Source organism: Strigops habroptila, chromosome 2, assembly GCF_004027225.2.
Source record: "Strigops habroptila isolate Jane chromosome 2, bStrHab1.2.pri, whole genome shotgun sequence".
Classification (NCBI taxonomy): Eukaryota; Metazoa; Chordata; class Aves; order Psittaciformes; family Psittacidae; genus Strigops; species Strigops habroptila.
The window spans coordinates 22,772,665-22,797,595 of record NC_044278.2 but is presented as its reverse complement, the minus strand read 5'-3'; the positions used below and the strand labels follow the sequence as shown (position 1 = coordinate 22,797,595).

Genomic DNA, 24,931 nt, shown 5'->3' with positions numbered 1-24,931 from the left:
CCTCAGTACTGAAAAGCATATCCATTCCACTTGGTATGCACTACTCAATAATGCAGACAACATCACCAGTGTTTCTGAAAAGGGCCCTAGCACAGCTGTTCTTCACCTGTAGAGCACTTGCTTATAAGTTATGAACACTAGTGAAAATAGATGTCAGTGCTCAAATACAGAAGGAGTCTTTCTGTCCATTTTTAGCAGACTTTTTTTGGTCATGAACCAATCAGTGCTACCGACAAAAGGAGCAGAACAAGTATCTGCTGGTCAGGGATGCAGAGATTGGCTTTTCATTTAGAAAGAGTGTGAATATTGGTAAGACTAAACAGATAGATTTTATATATATATTTAAAAGTAGAGAAACTGTTTGTCACCCAAATACAGATTATAACTTCCAGAGTTACTGCTAATGAGATGTAGAGAAAATAAGAAAGGCTATTAGCTAAGAGTGCTAGGAAAACATGTTTTAAATTCCACTTACAGTTTTTTTATTGTAGAAGTCATAAGGATGTTTCTTGGTGTGCTAACAATAGCAAAGGCACAGAAACACACACACAAATGTTTATGTACAAATGTCGAGCACAAAGGCTGGAGACATTTGACAGTGGTATCAAATGATAAGCTCTTAAAGCTTGCTGTATACACTAGAAAATACAAGCCAAGCAGCCACATTGAAAAGGCTGGAATAACTTGCTCCCCTCTTCTGCCATACCTCCAGCAAACTGTCTCCTATGCTTTCTTTTCTTAGTTACCCAGTATAAGCTTATTACCAATATTGTTGTAGATAACATCCATATCAGAACCATTTTCACTTGACATAGTAGCATAGTGCAATAGGCTGCAAATAAATGAACATAAATTTAATTTTGCATGAAATACAGGTTTATATATATAATCACCATTGCCTTCACTGAATGTAGAGGAGCTATTAGTGATTATGTTCCCAGCTTAGCTACTCCAGCTTAGTAAAACAGCTATGTGGACTCAAGCCAGGGAGTTATGCTCACACACTGAGACTTTACACACAGATGAAGCACTTGCAAATGTGTGTAACTGTGCTCTTTAGCAGATCTGGCCCCGTGTGACTAATATTTCCAGAATCTACTATTCTCTCATATTTTGTAATGTTCAGTGTTAATTTTCACTTGATTTTAAAGTATTTATTTACTTTTTGATTGTTAGGCAGTACACTAAACTTCCACTAAATGCCACTAATTCCTACACCTGCAGAAATATAATTTACTCCAATGTTTTAATCCAATCTGTACTGCATTGATGAGGAAGATTATTTGCCAATGTTTTGAAGTCAGGCAGGATGAGGGAGAAGAGCCTTTACATTTTCCAAGTTTATATCTAGGCCCCAGATGGAAACAATTCTACAACAAAAGAATGAAATCTGGTAGGATATTCTCGAGATCTCGTAAGTTCAGCAGCACGTCACTGGTACTGAGGCCAACTTTCCAGAAGACTGATTTGAATTGCAGAAAAGAGGAGGAGAGGAAAGCCAAGTTGTACTCTAAGTTAACCCATAACGTGCTGCAGTCTAGCATTAAATGGGAATTTTATATAACGCAACACACATAATTAACTCACATTACACGTTTGGCTCAGTTGTTAATATTGACTGATAATATATGTGATTGTGGTTTTTAAATGGAAAAACCTTCAGCACTTTAAGGGAGGCAAGTGAATGATGCGAATTTCTGTTACTGATTACAGTACTTATAATACTTTAAAGGCTCTGTATTTATAATCCTAACATTTATCTTTGACATCAAAAGCTTCAATCTGCAACAGTTAAAAGCTTCATACATTTTGTTGCAAAAAGCTACCATTGAAACAAATAAAAGATACCCCTATCAGCCCACCTATCTTTCAAAATAGATTGTTATACTAATCAGTGAGAGAAAACAAAAGGCCTTTTAAAGCCTGCCAACAAAGATGGAATGAATTACTTCTGAGAAGCAAGTCTGCAGAGCTGGTAGCTTGCTAAGTAATCATTCTTGGGGGCTATTCACCTTTCAGAGTTCTTAAAAAAATTTTCATGACAAAATTAACATCCAATTTAACATCTGTTTCCTAGCAGAGGAAAGATAGTCCTGTGGATTAAAGCTGAAGACTTCTGGACTCAGATTTCCTGGCGATCTTTGGCCAAATCACTTAATCTCCCTCTCCTTCATTCTTCATAAGTAAAATGGGTGATAAAAATATTTCCTGGGGCTGCCTTTATCATTTACAGTGAAAGCTCTTTTGGTGGAGGTTGTGTCTGACATGGGGACATTCAGCTCTTATGACAAAGTGATTCTGATCTCAGGTCCTTTGGGCCCTATTGTACAACAAATGAAGAGAAGTAATCTGAGAACAGGCTGATGTATCACATGCTTAGGGAGTCGTACCATATACACTAGAGATGACAGAAAAAAGGTCAGTAAAATAAGATATGATTAATGAATTGGGATTTTTTTTCATGAAACTACTAGGAGTTTCATGAGTTTTGTGACTATTTGTTGTTGGGAAAAACATCATGACAGACAATCATCCTCCACAAGGGCTTAGGGAACTCAGATGAAATTATCCAAACTAAAGCAAGTAACTGTAATTTGTCAGGTCTGACAAGAGCTTCCATCTCAGACATCTTGTAAACGTTGAAACAACTCAAACCTACGTAACTTCTAGGTACAAAGCCCAAAAACCTGGTGCTAATGCTGAATATAAGCAATTGGAACTTGAAATAATTTTTAAGTGATTGTCTTCTAAAGCAAGGGGATTTTCACATATTGCTTATAACATCAAGTCTCTCATTCTTAAAACCACTTATACTGATTTAAATATAAATTGAATTGCCAAGGTGAGTATCTCCAGAGAAGACGCCTTTAACACCGGAGCGGGGGGAAGCACCGCGTGCAGGAGCCTCAGTTCGGAGCGGCAAGAGCGACCGAGGGAGCCTCAAGTCCTCGACAGGACTTGCCCAGGAGCCGGCAGCTCAGCTGACGCGAGCAGCTGACTCACAGGGGGCGGCGCCAGGAGTGACGCCACCAGCCCTCAGTGGGGAAAAACCCGCCCCAGGGAGCGCGAGCGACCAGGGCGGACAAACAGGGCGTGGCACGTCAGTCAGGGCGTGGCGCGGCAGTTGGCGAAGGCAGGGCGAGCGGGCAGCGAGCGGGATGGTGAGCGCTCGCCTCAGGAGGAGGGCCCGCTCTGGGAGCTCTGCCCCGGCGGTGGCCAGCGTAGGCACCCAGACAGAGCCGATGAGAGGGGAGGCTGCGGCGCAGACCTCGGAGTGTAGAGAGTGCCTCGACTGGTCTCTTGAGGCGAGGGTGCACAATGGACAGGGCTGCACTCGGTGCGGCCTGGAGGAGGTCCTCCTGCAGCAGGTGGCTGAGCTGCGGGAGGCTGTTGGAGAGCTAAAAGATGCCAGGGAAGCTGAGAGGAAGCTGGGCTGCTTGCTCCAGGCCCAAACTGCGCAGGGGCCACAAACGTCCAGCATTGCTCATATAGGAAAGAAGGAGGGCAGCAACCCAGGAAGCTGGGAATTAGTCACGAGAAAAACTAACAAAAAAAGGAGGAAGAGGACAATTAACGACAAGGGGCTTCCTCCTAAATCTGATGTCCCCACCCAGAACCGCTTTGCAGTTCTGCAGGGGGCTAATGAGAAAGCACCCACCACATCTAATGAGCATCCTGCTGATGCACCAGTAAAGAGGGTCACTACTGGTGCCTGCAGGAAAAAGCGGCGGGTCATAGTAGTAGGGGACTCTACTTTGAAAGGCACAGAGGCACCCATCTGCCGGCCTGATCCAGTCTCGAGGGAGGTGTGTTGCCTGCCAGGGGCTCGGATCAGGGATGTTGCTGAGAGGCTGCCTGCTCTAGTAAGTCCTGCTGACTATTACCCCCTTCTAGTGGTCCATGTGGGTGCTAGAAATATAGATAGCAGTAGCCTGGAGAACATTAAGAAGGACTACAGAGCCTTGGGAGAGGTGGTTAGGGGCTCTGGAGCTCAGATAGATAGTTTTTTCATCGATTCTCCAGGACAAAGGGGAGGACCTTAAAAAAGCTAGGCGTGTTTGGCAGGTTAATAAATGGTTAGAATGGTGGTGCCATAGTCAGGGGTTTGGCTATTTAGAACATGGGGCTCCATTTGGGAGGCCAGATCTACTGGAGGCTGGTGGAGCTGGTCTGACAAAGAAGGGGAAGAGCTGTTTGGTAGGAGGCTTGCCAGGCTGGTCAAGAAAGCTTTAAAGTAGATGTGTTGGGGGAGGGGAGCATTGATCCATCCCAACACTCCTGGTCAGTTGCCAGCACCTGTTATAAGTGCTTGGAGCGATGTAGAGATGTTCCAGCTGCCCCAGCCATTGAGTCGGCTGCATTTGGAGCTCGGCTAAGGTGCCTCTACACAAACGCCCGTAGTTTGGGGAACAAGCAAGAGGAATTAGAGATGTGTGCAAGGCTACGGGAATATGTCATTGGTATCACAGAAACATGGTGGGATGGCTCCTATGACTGGAGTGTCGGAATGGAAGGTTACAGGCTGTTTAGAAAAGACAGTCCAGGCTGACAGGGAGGGGGCGTTGCTATCTATGTCAGTGATAGGCTAGAGAGTATGGAACTCTGTCTAGGGACGGGTGATGAGTGTTTGTGGGTCAGGATCAAAGGGAAAACAGCAATGGGGGACATTACGGTGGGGATCTGTTACAGGCCGCCTGATCAAGAGGACTCTGTGGATGGAGCGCCCTACAGACAGATAGGAGCAGCCTCATGCTCGCAGGCCCTTGTCCCCATGGGGGACTTCAACCATCCTGACATCTGTTGGAGGGACGGTACGGCCCGGCACAAGCAATCGAGGAGATTCCTCGATTGTGTGGAAGACAACTTCCTCTTTCAAGGAATAGAGGAGCCGACGAGGAGAGGTGCCATGCTTGACCTCGTGCTCACCAACAGGGAGGGACTGGTTGGAAATGTGACGCTCCAGGGCAGCCTAGGCTCTAGTGATCATGAGATGGTTGAGTTTGAGATCCTCAGGACAGTGAGAAGAGCATGCAGCAAGCTCACTGCCCTGGACTTCAAGAAAGCAGACTTTGGCCTCTTCAGGAACCTCCTTAGTAAGGTTTCATGGGATACAGTCCTAGAGGGCAGGGGGGCCCAAGACTGCTGGTCGATATTCAAGGATCACCTGCTACGTGCTCAAGAGTGTTGCATCCCGACTAGAAGAAAGTGCAGCAGGAGGGCCAGGAGACCTCCATGGATGGACAAGGAGCTGCTGAGGAAACTTAGAGGGAAAAAAGAAGCTTATAGAAGGTGGAAGCGAGGACAGGCAGCCTGGGAAGAATATAGGAGCATTGCCCGGGTAGCTAGGGACCAGGTTAGGAAAGCTAAGGCCCAGCTAGAATTAAGTTTGGCAAGGGATGTAAAAGATAACAGGAAAGGGTTCTATAGATACATAGCAAATAAAAAACAGACTAGGGACAATGTGGGCCCTCTCCGGAAGCTATCAGGAGAACTGGCTACCATGGATTTGGAGAAGGCTGAGGTTCTTAATGACTTCTTTGCCTCAGTCTTCACCAGCAAATGCTCTGACCACACCATGAAAGTCTTGGAAAGCAAATGCAGGGACTGTGAGAATGAAGACCTTAGGCCCACTGTAGGAGAGGATCAGGTTCGAGACCATCTTACGAACCTGAACGTGCACAAGTCCATGGGACCTGGTGAAATCCATCCACGGGTCCTGAAGGAGCTGGCGAATGAAGTTGCTAAACCACTGTCCATCATATTTGAAAAATCCTGGCAGTCAGGTGAAGTTCCCGATGACTGGAAGAAGGGTAATATAACCCCCATTTTCAAGAAGGGAAAGGTGGAAGACCTGGGGAACTACAGACCAGTCAGTCTCACCTCTGTGCCTGGCAAAATCTTGGAACAGTTTCTCCTGGAAAACATGCTAAGGCACATGAAAAACAATGAGGTGGTTGGTGACAGCCAACATGGCTTTACTAAGGGGAAATCCTGCCTGACCAATTTGGTGGCCTTCTATGATGGAGCCACGGAACTGATGGACAGGGGCAGAGCAGTTGACGTCATCTACCTGGACTTGTGCAAAGCGTTCGACACTGTCCCGCACGACATCCTTGTCTCTAAATTGGAGAGACATCAATTTGATAGATGGACCACTCGGTGCATAAAAAACTGGCTTGATGGCCGCACGCAAAGAGTTGTGGTAATGGCTCAATGTCCAGTTGGAAACCTGTAACGAGTGGTGTCCCTCAGGGATCGGTGTTGGGACCGGTCCTGTTTTTGAACCTTTTTACAGGAGAACAAGTCTTTTTATTTCTTTTTATAGAAATTGCTTGGCTTTTTTATAGTAATAAGTAATGCTAACTTTCTACAAATGTGTTCTCCTGAAGTTTGAAATTCTTGGTGAGTTGAAATGGTGTTTGTTTACCTACCGTGCATTGCAAATTTAGATTTCTGCAATCAACCTGGCAATCAACTTCCTCCATCATAAATAAATTCACTGAACAAAACAAATAAAAAAGGAACACTGAACAGGGAATTCTGTTAACAATAATCATTCTTATCTCTCATTCCTGCCCATATTCCTAGCAGTGCATGCAGAAGGGAGCAGTGAACTAAAATGAGGGCAGAGGGGCAAAAGGGCACACACAAAATGGAGAAGACACAGCAAGCTAAGTGAATGACCATCTTTTCTTAGGAATTTTCATGTTCATGCACCTCTTCAAAGCTGGTTCAAGCAGAAAATAGTTAAATGGAGCATAACCAGAAATGAACAAATCAGTTGTTGTGTACTTATTACTGCTTAGGTCAGCATAACCTTTCCATATTTTGATACATTTTTAATCTCAGTTTTTCAAGCAAAAATAATTTTACTCTTCTGACACAAATCTCACCCTCCTGAACTAGTTTTAAATTCTTTTTTAAATGAAAATGTTACACATTTTAGAGAAGAAAAACAAAGCTGTAAGTAGGGCTAAGTAGATATAAAAAGATAGTTTCCACAAAGATTTTTCTGATTGTTTAAATTATATTGTTTGAACTTTGATATTGCCAGTATGTGCATGACCAGGAGTGTAATGAAGGCCTGTTTGTAAAATAGTTTTAGATGCATGGTCATGAAAACTGCATTTTGAATTTGTGATGAGGAGTGTTTGTGCATAAAAAGCTTTCGAATAAGAGTTGGGACCATGTGATCTACAGAGGTTTCTTCCAACCTAAACTATTCTATGATACTATTAAAAAAAGTTTTTATGAGTTATTTGTATCTAATCAGTATGGAGATTCATCTCCTGTGATTCATTTTAAATCAAAAGGACTTGTCAAATACGGTGAGCTACTCAAAATCAAACCACGAGCAAAGAATTATCCAAAATAAGTTTTCCAGTGACTTACTCAAGCAATGAAAATATTTGTGGAAAATTGTAAGAAATCACAATTAGGACAGACAAAACCCCAAACCCAAATAGATAAATTACCAGAAAAAAGCTTGTATGACAGAGTTAGTGAAGAGATGGAGAAATCCTAAGACCCCAGAGCCCAATTTTTCTGTTTTTCTTAGAATGCTTCTACAATTCTGTGAAATGCCAAATTATTTAGCTGCATTATTTACACATTTAGCTGATTTGTGGAAAGTTATGTTAACATAATACACTTTGTCAGCAAAGGTTCAGATTCGGAGGCTTTTAAACAGTTTGACTAGTGGCTAATAATTTAAGTTGTCTCACTCAAGTAGGTAAAATTGTTCTCCTTAGTACTTGTTTGCAATATGAAGGTAAGCTCTAATAGTAGGTTTATTTCTTCAGATTTTTCACTTGTATTTTACACTTGTATTTCATCACAGTGAGTTATAAAGTAGTTTGTGCACAGGAAAAGTTTGGGATTGGATGGCAATGAGCAGAAGCCTATATAACATCTTGTAATGTTTGAAATGCCAGTAGGTTTTTTGTCTCTTCTATTTGTTAACTACAGGGAAAAATAATAGTGAGAGCAGAAAAGAGCCTGAGAGACATAGTGGCCACAATATGTGTTTAAAGAAGACTTTAATGTGTATAGTTAAAACAGTTGGCTGAAACATGCCATGAGTCATGTTCCATTATAGTACTGAAGTATCAGCCAACGAAATTTGAAGTACAACCCAGATTTCTCCTCCTTTAAACAGACTACAACCTAAAGAAATTAAAATGTACATAGAGAAGCTGAACCAAAATCACAAAACCAGAGCCAGAATTTAAGCCTTCTACTATCTAAATAATTGAAGAAGATGTGGGGTCCAACAGCTCAGTTCCTCTTGAACCCGAGGGAGAAGGAGGCACCACAAAACTCAGGCTGAATTCTGAGCTCAGGAGCTTTTGCAAGCGGAATTCTCCCTGGCATATGTAAATTGTTCCTCTTTGCAAAGCAATAAAGGTTGACTTTCAGGCAGATTCCTTTCTATTTCAAAATACTTAAACATTTAATCCCTAACATTAGTTCAGATGAACTTCCCCTATGGTCTTTATGAATATAACTATTTGTCTACATGTATTAAAGTGTACTTTGAATCAAGTCTAAATAAAGGATTGGAAAAAATGATATTAAGATGATGAGGTGGGAAGTTAGCCAGTGGGAGGAGTACATAGTTTAGAGAGATGATGAAAATTCAGCATAGTATTAAAACAAAAAGTGGGGTGTAATTAGCCTCCTACAGTATGATCTACATTTTTAAAATCTGAAAACTACTTTTCTGTGCATATTCTTGAATTAAGAAACTGAGACCCATAAGACTAGAGAATATCTATGATGTGGATCCATCTACAGTTTGGATTTTCCTCCCTTTTCAAAATTTCTTAATTTATAACTGTCTATAGAGTTTAGATTTCATTACTGAATGCTTTCAAAATACTGAACCTTAGACTTGCCCCAAGGAAGGGTGTAAAAAACCAGATTTCCTTATCTACAAGGTACTGTATAATTTTGTTCAACTAAAAATTGATTACTGTCAGCCTCATTTCCATATAAGGACACTCAGGTTTTTAATCCCTATTTAGTTAGTGTTCACTCATATTTTAAAATTATCAAACATTTCCTTTAGGTATAAATATTTCTGCTTGCTTGGTTGCTTGCTTGCTTGGTTGCTTGCTTGCTCTCTGCCTGCCTACCTCATTGCCTCACTGCCTCACTGCCTGCATCACTGCCTTACTGCCTCACTCCTTCCCTTCCTTCCCTTCCTTTCCTTTGAGAAATGTTAGATCACAGACACACCTCATTTCAAAATTCTCTTTTTTAGCCCAAAATAAAACACAGTGATTGAGATTAATTCCAAATGTTTTTTTCCTTTACAGTTTAGACTGCCACAACACTGTATAATGCATGCTAAAGAGAGTTAAGTGCAGGCTTCCTAACACATTTCTATTATCTACAGCACTGACCATATATTAAGAATGGTGTACATTAAGCACAATCACACCCCTCAGCTACATTTCCTTTCAAATATAAAGGGACAATCACACCAACATCAGGCTTACAAGAGGTTGTTTCCCAAGCCATAAATCAATATAAGTTTAAAACAGATGTAGAAACTTTAAGGCCAGTACTTCTCTGTGCAATATCAGTTTTAGTTAAGTTAAACTCCAGTAATTTGAATTGTATTAATCTAAATTCACCTAGTGTGACAATGAAACATTTTATTGGCAGATGTACTATCCTTCCTTCTCAGAAAAGTGTTTTAATGCTGTTCTTTACAGAATTTGTATATTATTTATACTGCAGTAGTCCCTGGAGATTCAGTAATGGATGGGGAACAGGTTGTGTCTAGCAGGGCAGGACAATGGGACCATTGTCTCATGGAACATCAGAGCAATGAACCTTGTCCCCCAAAACTATAAGTAATGGCAGACATACTACTATATGCTTTCCTGAGGGACAAGAATGAATGAACATGGACAAAGCACTCAAATCTAATGATAGGTCCATGAGCAGAAGCCAAGGCAACGTTTTCAAATAATGGTGTATATTCTGCTGAGGAAGAGACTGAAAGATTGTGGAGAGGTGTCCTGTGTGGCTTTTTATACTAAAAGTTCTCTACAATAGAATCTTAGCTTCTGTCACCAAAAGGAATCTTACAGTAGATAAGAAAGCATAAGGGCTGTTGAGTGGTTTGCAGATCACATCTGAATATCTGAATCGATTTTGCTGAGGAATTTCGCATGGACTTTCAAGAAGAAAAAGATTTTCCAATTCAATTCAACAATGATAAGATGGGAAAGATCTTTCTGTAGGGCACAGAAACACATAAATATTAAATCAAAGAGAGACCTTTAACAGTTGGCAAACTTGTGTATAGCAGGGGTTCAAATATTGCAATATATTTTCCAAGAATAAAAATAAAATAAAATTTTAATGTTCAGAGAGATAAAAAAGGAGAAGGATAGAGGTGTCAATTTAGAAGAATTATCAACATACTGAAATATACATGTGAGCTACAAAATCATAAAACCATAGAATATCTGGAATTGAAGGGGACTTGTAAGGATCATTGAATCCATCTCCCTGCTCCTCACAGGACTACCTAAACACTAACCATATGACTTAAGAGCGTCCCTCCAGATACTCCTTGAACTCTGACAGGCATGGTGCTGTGGCCATTTCCCTGGGGAGTCTATTCCAGTGACCAGCCACCTTCTCAGTGAAGAACCTTTTTCTAATGTGCAATCTGAACTTCCCCTGATGCAGCTTCATTCCATCTCCTTGTGTTCGATCACTGGTCACCAAAGAGAGGAGAATACATTATTACTTCAGAATATCAATGCAGAAGATTGCCTGCTCAGCATCTTTCCTAGCTGACATGCAGAACCAGGTAAACTATGTGAATTTTTACAGAATCGTAGCATATGTATCTACTTAGGCATTCCAATTGTTACTTAGATGACCTGAAGTTGTCTTACTATGACGTGTTGGACTCACCCATCCTCTCATACCATTTGTTTGTAGTCAACTCCTCTCTTCAATTTAATCTTTAATTTCTGGATTCCTTAAAAGTCTGTTCAACTAAACGGCTCATAAAACTGAATCATTATTTTGCTATTAGTCCACCTTTGCTTTCTATCACTGAGAGCAACATGCTATGTAAAGATGTTAAATACATCAACCTTGTCAGCCCTACTAGGATTACTACCACCATGGTGGTTTTAATTGTTGGAAGAATTTCTCTTTCTCATCCAACCCCAGCTATTGAGTACATGATAAATATGAGTGTTTCTCCTTTCAAGCCCTGCAAGAGGGAACCAAATGGTCTTCTATCCCTCCGTTCTACGTATGTTTCTTTTAAATGTGCAAATCTATCACTTGTTTCCATTGTAATTTTTGCCACTGAACAGAGAATTTATCTAATTACATCAGGCTCACCAGTCACTAAAGCATACTAGAAAATGGACTTTATGACATAAACAGTTTCAATTGAATAAAAATTATTTCTGCTTTAAAATGTGTGGGTCGGGGGTTTTTTTTGTAGGGTTTTTTTTTTTTTTCTTAGCTGAAAGTTGAATAGAGAAAATATTCTTTTGCAAACTTTAAAATCAACTTAAAAGTGTGTCAGTATACCTTCTGGTAATTCCAGTTCTGAGATCTAATGACTCTTTTTTCTCTATGGGCTAAAATCCCTACCTGAGTTGTATCCCCTGTGATATATCATCCTTTTAAACTCTATCAAGGCCAGGTTGGACAGACCCTTGGATGATATGGTCTAGTGTGAGGCATCCCTGCCCATGGCACGGGGGTTGGAACTAGGTGATCTTAAGGTTCTTTCTAACCCTAATTATTCTATGATTCTATGATTACTACACACTCACGTGTGTCATGGGAGGTCCAAATCTGCAGCATATCCAGGGCAATATTGGAACTTTATTGGGAATTTAATCAGCTTCATTAATTTTGCAAGTAGTTACAGATCTTCATGAAAGATTCGACATAGATTTGGTTTTTTTTTCCTAAAACATACATACTCTATTGCAAGCAGTTGTCTGAATTTACCCATGGCAGACCTCCAATAATTTTCACTGAATAATGAGTAACCTCTGTATACCAGACTGCTGGAGTTAGAGAGGTAGATTTGTGCATTTCTGAAATGTCCTCAGGATATTTTCATAACATGAGGATTGGAAAATTATAAGAAAGGAAACCCATACTTTGAAGGATATATTTTCAAGATATATTTGTTTTACAACAAATTCTGAATATATTCTTTAGCAATCTTCTTCAACACAAGGGCTATCTTCCTGTTTGACTGAATCCTCTGCTTAAACACTTTCTACAGTGAAATGCCGTATTCTAAAGATGGTTTGGAATAAGCAATCCCAGAGATTTAGAGGTCATGAGTGTTCATAAGCCTTTCTTACTATTTTGAGCTCCCTTGAAACAAGTCTTTTTTCTCGAAGCTGCATCTGCTGCCTCGATTGACCTTGTCTGACCAGATTTTTTCCCTTTTCTCCCTTTCTAGTATTGATCAATGCATAACCTCTGCTTCAATTGTCTACAAATATCTTAAGAACACACAGAGAATGCAATATAAGCAGTAAGAGAGGAAATACACGTTTAATCCTGTATTAAATCCCTTGCTGGAATATTATGAAGAAAATCGATATTAGGCAAGATCCTCACCTGGAGTAGATTTGTGTAGCTCTGTGAAAGTGAATGAGCTACTAAAAAGTATCCCCATTGACAGTCTGGTACAATATGTTTTATACAAAGGAGAAACATAAATTCTTTCAGATTGAGATGCTGTAATGTAATTTTATCATAAATTTTGTATCAATAGCATGTTTCAGTTTGTATCCTAAATTGTATTTTGTATGCTTGGCTTCATAAATGGGTTGAGGCAGGCTCATCAGAGTCCCTCTCATTCTAGAAAAAATCCCGCAGTGTAATTCTCCTGGCAGAGCTATAGGAGATGAATAGAAGATAATGAAAACATGAGAGGCTGCCTCAGGTCAGAGGCTAGTTAAGCTTGCTCCTTTTCTGATCTTCTCAAGTGTGTTTGGTCTTTTCCTCTTGTCTTTGGGATGATTGTCTCACTTCCAGCGCTCCATTCAAGTTGGTTTAGGTGGTTCCCAGAAGGGAAGAGCAGAGTCACACAGAGTATTAGCTTGATGTTGGTATTCAGTGTCTCACAGTGTACTGGGTAATTATTATGAGGGGAACAGCCCTCTCAAGCAGAATAAGATGAAACTGTTGGCCTCTCAAGTGAAAAATCAAGCGCACAGATGAAAACATTCTATCAATACAGGTATCTATGGATCTTTTTTGTTACAATTACAGTATTCTCCAACCACAATTTACATTATATCCACAAACACTTTGTACTTCACTCACTATATTGGGAGGACTAGAGAATGAGAAAGCTCATGTGTGTGCCCGCGTCGCCTCTTGCTAAAACAGTTTATTGCATGGTACCTTCTATTTGGATATGACAGTGTGTGCCATTATCTTCTAAAAAGTTTTTTTTTGTCATCATTTATAAGAGAACATTTATGATACAATTCATGATGAGTTTGTAGTTCTTTCTTGATTTGGTATTCTTTATCGCTGAATATTCTGTCTGTGTGTGAAATTTTGATACAAATGAGCCATTGAAGAGTGTTCTTCTACATCTAACAACGTGAATTTCTTCCTTGCAATTTCGCACACATTTATATTGCTATAAAGATACGGTGCTTGTATATACTTGCATCACAAAAAAGTGAAATAGAATGGCCTTTTCAAAAGGAACTCAACTGTTACAACCTCATGACTTGTAGACTGAAGCATAATTTTAAACTTAATTAATAGGTACCTGGGTGTTTGACACTTTAGATGAAAGGAAACCTGGATAAGCTGAAGCTTGAACATGTTTAATTATACCATGACGTATCAGTTCTGTTTGCCATTTCACACTTGGTTCATGTCAAAAGTATTCCAGGTAGTAATGCTTTACTCCACATGTTGTCATTTAACTGTTTTATGTGTTTCTGATTCACCTTGCCAGAAACTGCAGTGTCAGCACAGACCTGAACGTGCATTGAATTTTATGATGTAATTTGAAAGATTTTAAGTCATGTATTGTAATTTTTTGTTCGGACTGGAGTGATGCAAACCATGATCCTGAACAGGATGAATTATATCACTGTCCTATGACCTACATTTTGAAAGGGGATTTCATCTTATGATAAACACATTTCTGCCATTACAAATAAAATAAAAACAGATTTACAAGGCCATGGCATTTTATTAGGAAAATGTGAAAACAACAGTTTTACGATGCTCAGTTTGTGGGCTAGTACATTCCGAAGTGTTATTACAACTCAGCAGAGTATACATTCTCATTCTGTAGGCCAATGTTATTAAAAACACAACTGGGAACGCTTTCCAAAAGCTGCCGGTATCCCTGCAACAGTCTTTCATCAATAGGTGATCTGGTAGTAATCTTTTTTTTGTAACTACCAGTTCCTTTGTATTACAGTTTCACCTTCCAGCAGGCTCAGCTCCTCAACAAATGCCAGAGCAGCTCCATCCGTCCAAGATCAAGGATCTACAGTGTTTCAGCAGCTGCAGTTTTGGCCAGGCAGCTGCGTGGCCCTGTGGCCCTTCCTGTGGCTGGAAGGCAGCATTGTCAGTGGCCGGTGCTGACTTCTGCTCAGCTGATAATTTCTAATACAAAGCACTGTTACCTGAGCCGGCGGCCAAAGCTTGCCACAGAAGGCTGTTGGCGCTCATCACTTTTGCAAATGAGCCATCTGGATGTTTAAGCAGACCTTGGGGTCCCGACTTAAGGATATCCAAGGAAGTAGCTTAGTTCTGCCACTCCGACTTAGCTTAACAGGAATGGGCTTGGGTCAAATGCTGATGGCTTTAGAAAGACATAGCTCTAAATTTTGAGATCTTAACCAAGAATTTCCAGTGGTGGAATAAGTCACCACCTGCACTTTATACAACCAATAAAAGTGAATTGTGACAGCACTCACATGATAATTTTGACTTACTAGGCATTTGGCTACATTTATAGTTCCTTGGGTACCTATACAGCTTGCACAAACCCAAAATGTAATAGATATCCTAAGAAAAAAAAGTTAAAATCCCTTGCTCTCAGAGGGCTGTTTGAATTGCCTGTGGTTTTTGACATCTAATACTAAGGATCCAGAGAGCTACCATAATTTTTTTTTACATACCTTGGCATCCCATCAGTAAGGATAACATCTACAAGCCACTCCTTTGTGTCTCTTATGACCAAATGGTATATGAGCTACACAGATGACTTTTGATAAGGACAGTCACCCTACTAGTGACAATTCCTTGACATTAGCTGTGCTTTGATTCTAATTAATACCCAAATAAAAAAGTTAGCAAGTATATGCCAAAAATGCATACATTCACAGCCTGCATTCAGCTGACTTGTTTTTATGACAGACTGAGACACTTCTAAAGCAGCAGTCAATATCTTCAGCATTTATTAGATCCCTGAAAGCACACAGGATAAAAGAAACCAACTGAGACTGAGCACTAGGATTTATAATTCCCTGAATATGGCTCACATTCATTGGGCCACCTATGTGACTTGAGTCTTTTCCAAACACATTAGTACAAAATCCTCCAGGCATCCGTTCAGACCCCAGAACCTTGTAGAAACTCTTGGATCTTTTGCCAGAACCCAAAAACCTGTAGATACCCTGGCCATTTTGTTTTGATGTGTGAATTGATTCTTATGCTTTCTGCATTGTTTTTCTGGCCATTTGAAAAAATCATATTAATATTCAGAGGAGATGGGAAGACAAGAGAGAAGAATTCTCTCATACTAGCTTATGATGGATGCATATATTTCATTCTTTTCAGTTGTGCCTGTCAGTCTCCAGTTTAAGGAAATTAATGCTACGTACATTTTCCATGTGGTCTATGTCAATTTAGGCAGCCCACAGACAAGAAAAACCTCAGCCAAAGGGAAAGAGGCAGGAAGTGCATCTACATATATCTCTTAACCAGATTAAAAAAAAAAAATCAATACTACATAGTACTGAACTGGATATCAACAGGAGGCAAGCAGGTAGGTCAAGTTCTGGTTAAGCTTTCCTATAGCAAGTATCCTCTAGTAATTACATGAGAAGATATAGGCCAGCGGTCTTCTAAGTGAATATAATGCTTTCATATTTTAAGGTGTTTTTGTTGTTTGTTTTTTTTTTTTTTTTTAATTTTCCATTTAAAACAAGATATCTTCAAATTATAATAAGACTCATAATTGCCAAACTGGGCAGCAGTCCAGGAATGTTACTCTGGGTGAGCTGGTAAATAACAACTTACAGACTTGCACATTCAAGGGTGGTAGGAAAGGTGGTATAACTGAAAAGGTCAACAATGATAATACTTTTTAGAGTTATCACACTACTGTTTGAAGATGGTGTTGCATACTATAGAGTTGATTCATTGCTGTAGCAGAAGCAAAGTGGGCTACAGAATAATAATACTTGGCATTTAACATGTATAATGCAAGCTTTATTATGCTGTTCCATGTTAATCAGAAGGACTAGCTTGCAGGTCAATTCCTCTCCAAATTATGATTTTTTCCAAATGTGATTCACTGAATGCTTAAAATGAAACTGCAGCAACTTGAAAAAGTTATAAGTACTTTAGCATCTGGAAGTGAGGATGCCTCCTGTTACCTGTCATATCTCAAAATACCACAGATGATTAAAAATCTGAGATTGTGTTTCCTACAGAGCTCTCAAAAAGTATAAAGAGCAAACTGACAATATCTTTACAACCCATGTAGGAATCATTACAACCATTCTATTAACATATTATAATGAGTTCCCCCAAATAATATGACATAACTACATGTGTTTATATTACATGCTCTGTGTTGGAAAGTGAAAGGATGAGCTGTTTAAAGTTGAGGCTAAAGCTTTGGAATGAAGAGGGAGATGAGGGGGAGAGGAATGCTTATATGCTAACAAATTTTGATACAGTAGTACTGGAAACTGAGGAGACAGGGACGTGAACATGGCCCTACACACATCTTGTAACCTTGAACATAGCTGCCACCTGAGGCAGTGTGAAGGGGGTCCACATCATGTTAAATGCTTGAAATATGAATACAAGAAATAGTTGCAAGAGTAAAATAATTAAGTTACAGTACCCAATTTCCAATTTAAATGACCAAATTTAATTTTTTGACAGTAAATTAAAATATCAGTATTTTCTCTGAATGCGGCTGCAACACGACCAGTCAGATCTAAGTTTTGTAATATTTTCCCTCCTCCAGAAGCCTCTAGTCAGCCCAACAAAGGTCGTAGTATTGACAATTTCATCTCTCTCTGGAGTTTTTTTCACATAAAGACAAAGAAAAGAAAACAACCAAACTTCCTTTTGCCCCAAAGACAAAGTAAACATAGGAGGGATTTTATTTACTTTCTTAGGAACTAATAGAAAAAATTGAAGAATGTAAGTGATTGATAAAAGAGAAACATCTTTAAAGGAGTTAAGTAGCATGTAGGGAAAAATTATTTGAACCTCTGGGAATGTATTAATATTGTGTGTAATGAAAAACAGGAGAAGAATCTAATGACAGTAACTTAAAATAGATCATACACATCGGAGGTGAGGGTCACAGAATTTCTCTAAGAATCAGACCCAAAGCATACAAAGTTCATTTATAGGGCTTTTGATTGTCTAGTATCAGAAAGCTCCAGTGTAAGGATTTTTCTCAGACTGATCAAAATGTCATGTTTACCAACAAATCATTTGCTAGCGCCAAATTAAATGTAACATTGCCTGTAATTACAGCCTTGAAAGATTCAGACACTGTGCACAGAGCCTAGTAATGGACTGTTATTATTTGTGCTGTAGAAGGCCATCTGTGGTTTGTGAAGGTCCATCTACAGGTCGCTAACTGCAGGTAACATGAATAATTTACATTTTTTATAAGTAGAAGAAGAAATAACTTATACTATATTTAAAAACCTATGCTAAACAAAGGGGTCTTTGAAAATTTTGTTTGTTTTATATATGTACCACAAATTTTAAAGCTAAGTTGCTCTTTACATACAAAAGAATAGATTTCATTGAATTCCTAAAGGCACTTTCAGTCTCTTCTACCTAATTCCAAGCCAGTTATCTTTCATATATATAATTCAGCTAATCAGATATGATTTGTGACTTCACTTGTAAACATTTCCTGAAAAAGAAAAAAAGATTGATACGGAACTAATAGAATGAACTGTACCAGGGAAGTGCTAATTCTTTGCTAATCTAATTTAAATATAATTTACAATTTATTTGTTCGCACTAAGGTTAAAGGCCCCAAACCCTTTCTCAAATATCCAAGTGCAGCTTCCACTGACTTCACTGGGATCTGTGCCTGTATAGCTGAAGGCTGAATTGGGCTATAAGGAATTGTGCCAGAAACAGTAATCCAAACATAGCAGTGGGACAAAAAAGAGAAGTTCTCAATTACATGAGAAAAATAATTTAAGAAACTGCAACCATTAGGTAAAACTATGCTTCCTTGCATAAGAAACTAGAGACAAGACTAAAGTCAAACTACTAACATTTTTCCTTGAATAGAGCAAATACTGTGACTCCTTGTCATTCATAACTCCCTTAAAATAACATGTTCACAAGGATATAGATACCAGAAAAATTTCCTTGTAGAATTCCTACATATCTTCACAAGTTAATAACACTCCAATCATTTGTTTTAAAGTTTCTGGGAGTTAACTTTTCCAGTACCTTGCTGCTTTTATGGGACCTCTTTTCAAAATCTAGCCAGAGGAGAGTGCAGGATAATTCAGAACAATTTATAAGGAGAATAAGGATCATAGATGGTAACATACTGTATGACATTGGAGTTGGTAATTGTCCAATTCTGCTTACCTACGAGAGGTGAAAAGAGAGCTACCAATCCGTGTAAATCCATGAGAAAAGGGTTAGTGTGCCTTCTGTCATTGAAGTTAATGGAAGTGGCAAACATTAAGGAAACATGGAATTCTACTCCAGTAAACAGTAGACTTAGGAAAATGCACTGACTCCAGATTACCAAAGCAAATGTACTGCAGCCTCGATAATCATATGACATGATTGCAAATAGTTCAGGGACATATTTTTTCCTTTCCGGCAATTATACGCAATTGGTGAGGCTTATCATTTGAGCATCTTTCTAAAAGTTTGTAGATTGCCTAACAAGAATAGGATCAGCTCTGGGTCTTTAGCGTCTATGGAAATCATCTGTATCATAATAATAAGCAGCAATAGAAATTGCTTCCATCTTTGACTTGATTAGTCAAAAAGCCAATAGTCCATCCAAATAGATGGACTGTTTACAATCATGTCATACAATTACCTAGGATGCAGCACATTTGCTTTGATAATTTGGACTCAGTGAATCTTCCTAAGTACTTTGTCAAACCACGAATGCTCTTTTTTCACCTGTTCTTCATTTTGACACATTTTTCAGAGGCTGTGTCAGTGATACTGCTTTTTGAGACTGACATCTGTGAAAAACTGCTTATGTTTCTAACATCTCTTCCTGTTTGTAATTTTTACAGTGTAAATCTTCAGTAAGTTTGCCAGTCTTAACTGAACAAGTGTTTTATATTGCAGCTTCAAATGCCAGAGGTGGATTTCCTTTTTTTCCTCTGGAGACAAATCCCAACCTGTTTTATTCTTACCCTACTCTCGCCTATTTCTGTTAAAGCTAGTGAGGCTGTAAGAGATTTAAATTACAGTGGAAAGTGGCCTAGCATTTCTGTATAAACATATTTAAAAGCTGTGATTAGCAGTTCTGATTAAGGATTCACAACATTTTATTCCTGCTGATAAAGCACTGCATGTGAGTTTAATACTACAGTTAAAGAATAGACAAGGACATTGCTCCAAACCCCTAACAGCTGGGGTTCTGAGTCTGCAGCTGTATCCTTAGGAACTACTACTCATTCCTCCAGAAACCCCATCTGAGGTCCACAGGGTCCTCACCAAGTAAAAAGGTCCAGATGCAGGGTCAGAATTAGTGCTGAGGGGTAGCAAGGTACTGTAAACTTGTAAGAATGGAAAGTAAGATCTGTGCTTCAATATAGAAAAAGTACAGTCTAAATGTAGGTGGAACAAGTATGTGGCTGGACAAATGCTGCTCTACTTTCTGTTCAAGCTTAATAATGAAGCAAGACTGAAAGAGCCAGTTGTGTGCTCCTGTACATCATGAACCAACACAAAGTTAGGAAATGAGAATAGGGTACAAGAAGGATTAAAATGCAGCAACAACAGATATTTGAATAATAAGAGATGCACGAAGGAGAAAGGGAAGTAATGCGGACTTCAAAAGGAACTTGTAAATTGGAATGGGGTAAAATTAAGAATGAGCACCTGAAGTTCACTGCATTATAGAAAAATCTTTCAAGGAAACTGTTGGAACCTCCCGTGGAGGAAACATTTAAGAATAAGCATATACACAGAAATTTATTAAACATGACAAATATTTGTTGTGAGAGAAAGGACTAAAAAATAACCTATTGATGTTTTTCAGACTGTGTCTCATATTTCAGTAACAGGACAAATTCTGAGGACCCTATTATCAGGTCATCTCCTATTCATGATCATGCTGTTCCCCTTTGCAGGAGCTCATAAGGAAGAAATATACATGAGGTTAATGGGGTCTTAACACTTATGAAAGGACAAGTAACAGCCAGAAGCAAAAGGAAGGCACAGTATATGGAAAGCATTGTCTCTATGGACTACAAAGCATAGTTCATAAATTTGATAACCAAGCAGGTTTTCCTTCTCAATGACTCTTGAGCTTTGCTAGTACTCATCACATGGCAATGTTTTCAAGTATTAAGTGAAACTGTACTGATTGCATTCTCCACATAAATGTCATCATTCAAGTGTTACTTCTTTGCATTTGGTGAAGATATGTCATTCCATTGTTTCTCCTTTGCTTGGCTCCTCTGTTTTCAGTACATTAAAAACAAACAAACAAAAAAGCTCTGTAACCATTAGAATGTGTCTACTCCATTAACACAGAATAGCAAATGCAGAAAATAAGGCTCTGTCTTGCTATATTTCTCTCCATTAAAAGCAAGAACCACACATTTTTAAAATTCAGTAATGAATTAACTGCACATGGAATTTTAAGTTCCATTGTGGATTGTATGCAAAAGTTGCAGAAATTAAATCATTATTACATTTTATACATAAGAACTCCAAAACAATATTTTTATTTTAAATTTAAGATATCTTTTCGCAGCTTCTTACAAAGAAACCAAATGCCTTTCACATAGCAGATGCTGAGGAACTTTTTTCAGTCAAGGTGCTGGCTGAAAGAAGAGTGGGGTCAAAGATTCATCAAGAGATGCCACATAAATATAATTTCTAAGTGATAAATGATAAAACACTTTGAAATTGTAAGTTATACAGCTTCTATACCATGGCTAAATTGGCTGCTCAATCCTGAATCTGGTGGGGTTCATTTCTGATACATCCAAAAGACCTTTGGACAGACAGCTCGGCTGAGCCATCGTTTGAGGAACATGGTCATGTCACTGGAGAGTATTCTATTGAAGAATACTGTAAAACAGAGAAAAAACAAATTATTGCCAAATTAATACATTCCCCTCCTACCTCTCCAAACCTGACAAAGACCCTGGAAGAGTCCCCTGGTGAGATTGGCTGCACTCCATGAACGGATAATTATGTGAGGGGGGAACATTTAGATCCAGGTAGAAAGAACATTTTATTCATAGTTTTAATGTCTCCTGCAACAGAAAATAATTAAAAGCACTTGAAATGTAAAATCGTGAAATGCAAAATATTAAATGACATTTTTAATAATAATCCTTATTTCTGCAACAAAATAGAACATTTCACAAGTGAAATGCCAGCCTGTCTCAGTCTTTCTGAACATATTATAGATGTCTTAACAGCCCTCTTCAGCAAGAAAGAGGATTGTTGACCAAGCTCATCAGAAATCCTTGTTGCTGTAGCTGAAATCTGATACTAGTCTCTTTCAGGTGAAATGAGACTAGCACAGAAATATGATGGGGAAGAACTAGGATATCAAAGAAAGTCAACAAACTGGCTGTAATTCATAGCAAAGCAATAAAAATGACTGCAGAAACTGTCCTGTAAAAAAACAATGAAAACCAGAAAGGAGTTTAATACTGATATGCTACCTAAGATCAGTGAAGACTAGGAGGAAAGAGAGGGTGCTCTGGTCATCTGCAAATAACTGAAGACTGGAAAACTAGCAAGAAAGGTGTGCTGGTTATCATGACTCAGTAACATGTTGGTAAAAATAGTGGGTTAAACCTGAATGAAGGAACGTTTAGCAAAATTTCCTAATAATGAGGTCTATCAGACTGCAGAAATATCTCCCAAGCAGTGGAAACCCATTGCTTGAGTCATATGCAGTCAAGCTTGGACAGGACAGTGGAGAGTGTACTCTGAGGAATAATCCTGCACTGGCAGGGGTTTGAGGAATGGGCTAAATGATTTAACAAGGCTTTTCCAGCACTTTTTGTTGTTGTTTTTGGCAAAAGCTCTATGAAAGAGAAAAAAAAAAAAAAAAAAAAAGAGAGAGAAAAGGAAAAAGCTAGCTTTTTATTGAAACTGTTTGTTTTACCATAATTTTTATATGCCTAACTTAGGATCTTGCTTTCTGTTCTCAAGAGTATCTTCCTGATTTGAAATACAACTCTTATTTTAAGTGGAAAATTACTTGTTAATGTGTTATAAAGAAGTCTGCTACATAAACCAAATCCAAGAAAGTGTTTTAACCTAAATTCTTAAGTCTACAAATGAATTATTGTAGCACTCCACACAAAGAATTTTTCAATTGCATGTAAATAGAAAATAAACTGTACTCTTCCTGCAGGCCTCTGTTCATCTTTTCAAAAAAATAGTCTTGCTATAATCAAATCTCCATCAAAATTAGTTCAGATCTTAGATGATTCTGTCTCAAAGCCACTAGAAAAGCGAAATAAAATAACAGGAAGTGTAGTACAGACCTGTCGGTGACTGCATCTTACTTAACCTCTTTCAGTCTGGGAAAAGGCAAGAGTGCAGAGGCCATTACTTCCCTACTTGTCTTGCCTTATCTCCTTTTACACTCCTTGGGAATCTGGCTTTTGTATACTTAGACAACAATAACAAAACCAACAATAATAATAATAGCAGGAAATAGAGAGTAATAAAACCCAAGGAAGACAAGTGATGCACAATACAATTGCTCACCACTCACTGACCAATGCCCAGCTCGTCCCCGCGCAGCAATCTGCCCCTCCCAGCTAACTCCCCCCAGTTTATATACTGGTCAGGACATGCTGTGGTATGGAATATCCCTTTGGCTAGTTTGGGTCAGGTGTCTTGTCTCTGCTCCCTCAAAGCTTCTTGTGCCCCTCCTCAACTGGCAGAGCATGATACTGAGAAGTCCTTGATCAGGGTAAGTGCTACTGAGCAACAACTGAAATATCAGTGTGTTATTGGCATTGTTCTCAGACTAAAGCCAAAACATGGCACTGCACCAGCTACATAGCAAGAAAATTAACTCTATCCCAACTGAAACCAGGACAGGCTGTATAGCAGTTTGACACTGTCTGGTTGCTGGGTGCCCACCAAGCTGCTCTATTGCTCCCCTCTTCAGCAGAACAGCAGGGGGAGAAAATAAGAAAGAATTTGTGGGATAGGATAAAGGCAGTTTAATAAAGAAACAGCAAAGGCCATGCATGGAAACAAAGGAAAACAAAAGATTTATTCTCTACTTCCATCAGCGGGCGATGTCCAGACACTGCCTGGGAAGTAGGGCCTCAGCACACATAGCTGTTGTTTCCAGAAGACAAATGTTGTAATAATGAGTGCCTCCCCCCTCCCTTAGCTTTTATTGCTGAGCAGATGTCGTATAGTATTAAATAACTTTTGGTCAGCTTGGGTCAGCTGTCCTGGCTATATCCCCTCCCACATTCTTGCCGACCCCCAGCCTACTGGCCTTATGGGGTGAGGAGGGGGGAAATATTGGAGAACAGCCTTGATGCTATGGGAGAACTGCTCAGTAGTAGCAGTAGCCAAAACACTGGTGTTTTACTAACATGTTTCTATCTACCAATAAAATGCACAGCACTATAAGGGCTGCTGTGGGGAAAATTAACTCCATCTCAGCCAGACCCAATACAAGGGTGGTCAAACACTGCAGAGGGTGCCCAGAGGGGCTGTGCTCTTTCTTTGGAGATATTCAGAACTTGACTGTACACAACTCTGAGCAACCTGCTTTGGCTGACCCTCCTCTTAGCAGGGGGTTGGACCAGGTCATCTCCTGATGTGTGCTTGTTCCTGCCTCAACTGTGTTTCTCTTAGAAAATCTTATTGAGAAATAGTGAATAGATAATCAAGTAGAGTATAATATTAATACATACTTCAGCAAAAAGAAGCAATAGCTGGAAAACATGATAAAACATTTCCTCCCTGCTAAAGAAGAAAAGTATTTGCTAAATGTTTTTCTTTTAATAGAAAACCTTTATAGAAAGTGAAAAAAGAACTGTTGACTCTATCAAAATGCTTGGTTAGTAGAGAAAATACAAAATGCTGAGTCAGATTTTGCTCCACTTCCATTTTTCTGTTTCTTGCTCTCAAAAGATCTGGGACATCATTCATCTGGATTTAACTTTCATGATGGAAGTGTCACTTGATAATTAGCTGAGCCAGAATATCCATAGACCTTCTCACAAAATTTGGTTTCAGATTTTTGTGGCTGAAGTCAATGCCTCAGCCCACTGCACAGATTAAGCAACTTTTCCTTTAAGAAATATTCTTTAGCTATTCACACAGGAGGAAATCTCAGTTCTAAAACATGATCTGTTTTTTAATTTGAATGTTTGTAGATACTGAATTACGTATGGCAGCAATCCTTTGTAGATGAAGGAAGTAGGACTTCATGGCTAATTTTCATTAA

The 24,931-nt window shown here is 39.1% G+C and overlaps 1 long non-coding RNA gene across 1 annotated transcript; it reads right to left on the bottom strand.

Moving 5' to 3' along the window:
* Positions 1 to 14,216: 14,216 nt before the first annotated feature.
* LOC115603836 lies at positions 14,217 to 22,471 on the bottom strand. Its single transcript, XR_003990006.1, has 2 exons — positions 21,415 to 22,471; positions 14,217 to 20,936 (listed from the first exon to the last, which is right to left on the bottom strand). It is a non-coding gene; the product is annotated as an uncharacterized LOC115603836 (long non-coding RNA).
* Positions 22,472 to 24,931: the final 2,460 nt, after the last annotated feature.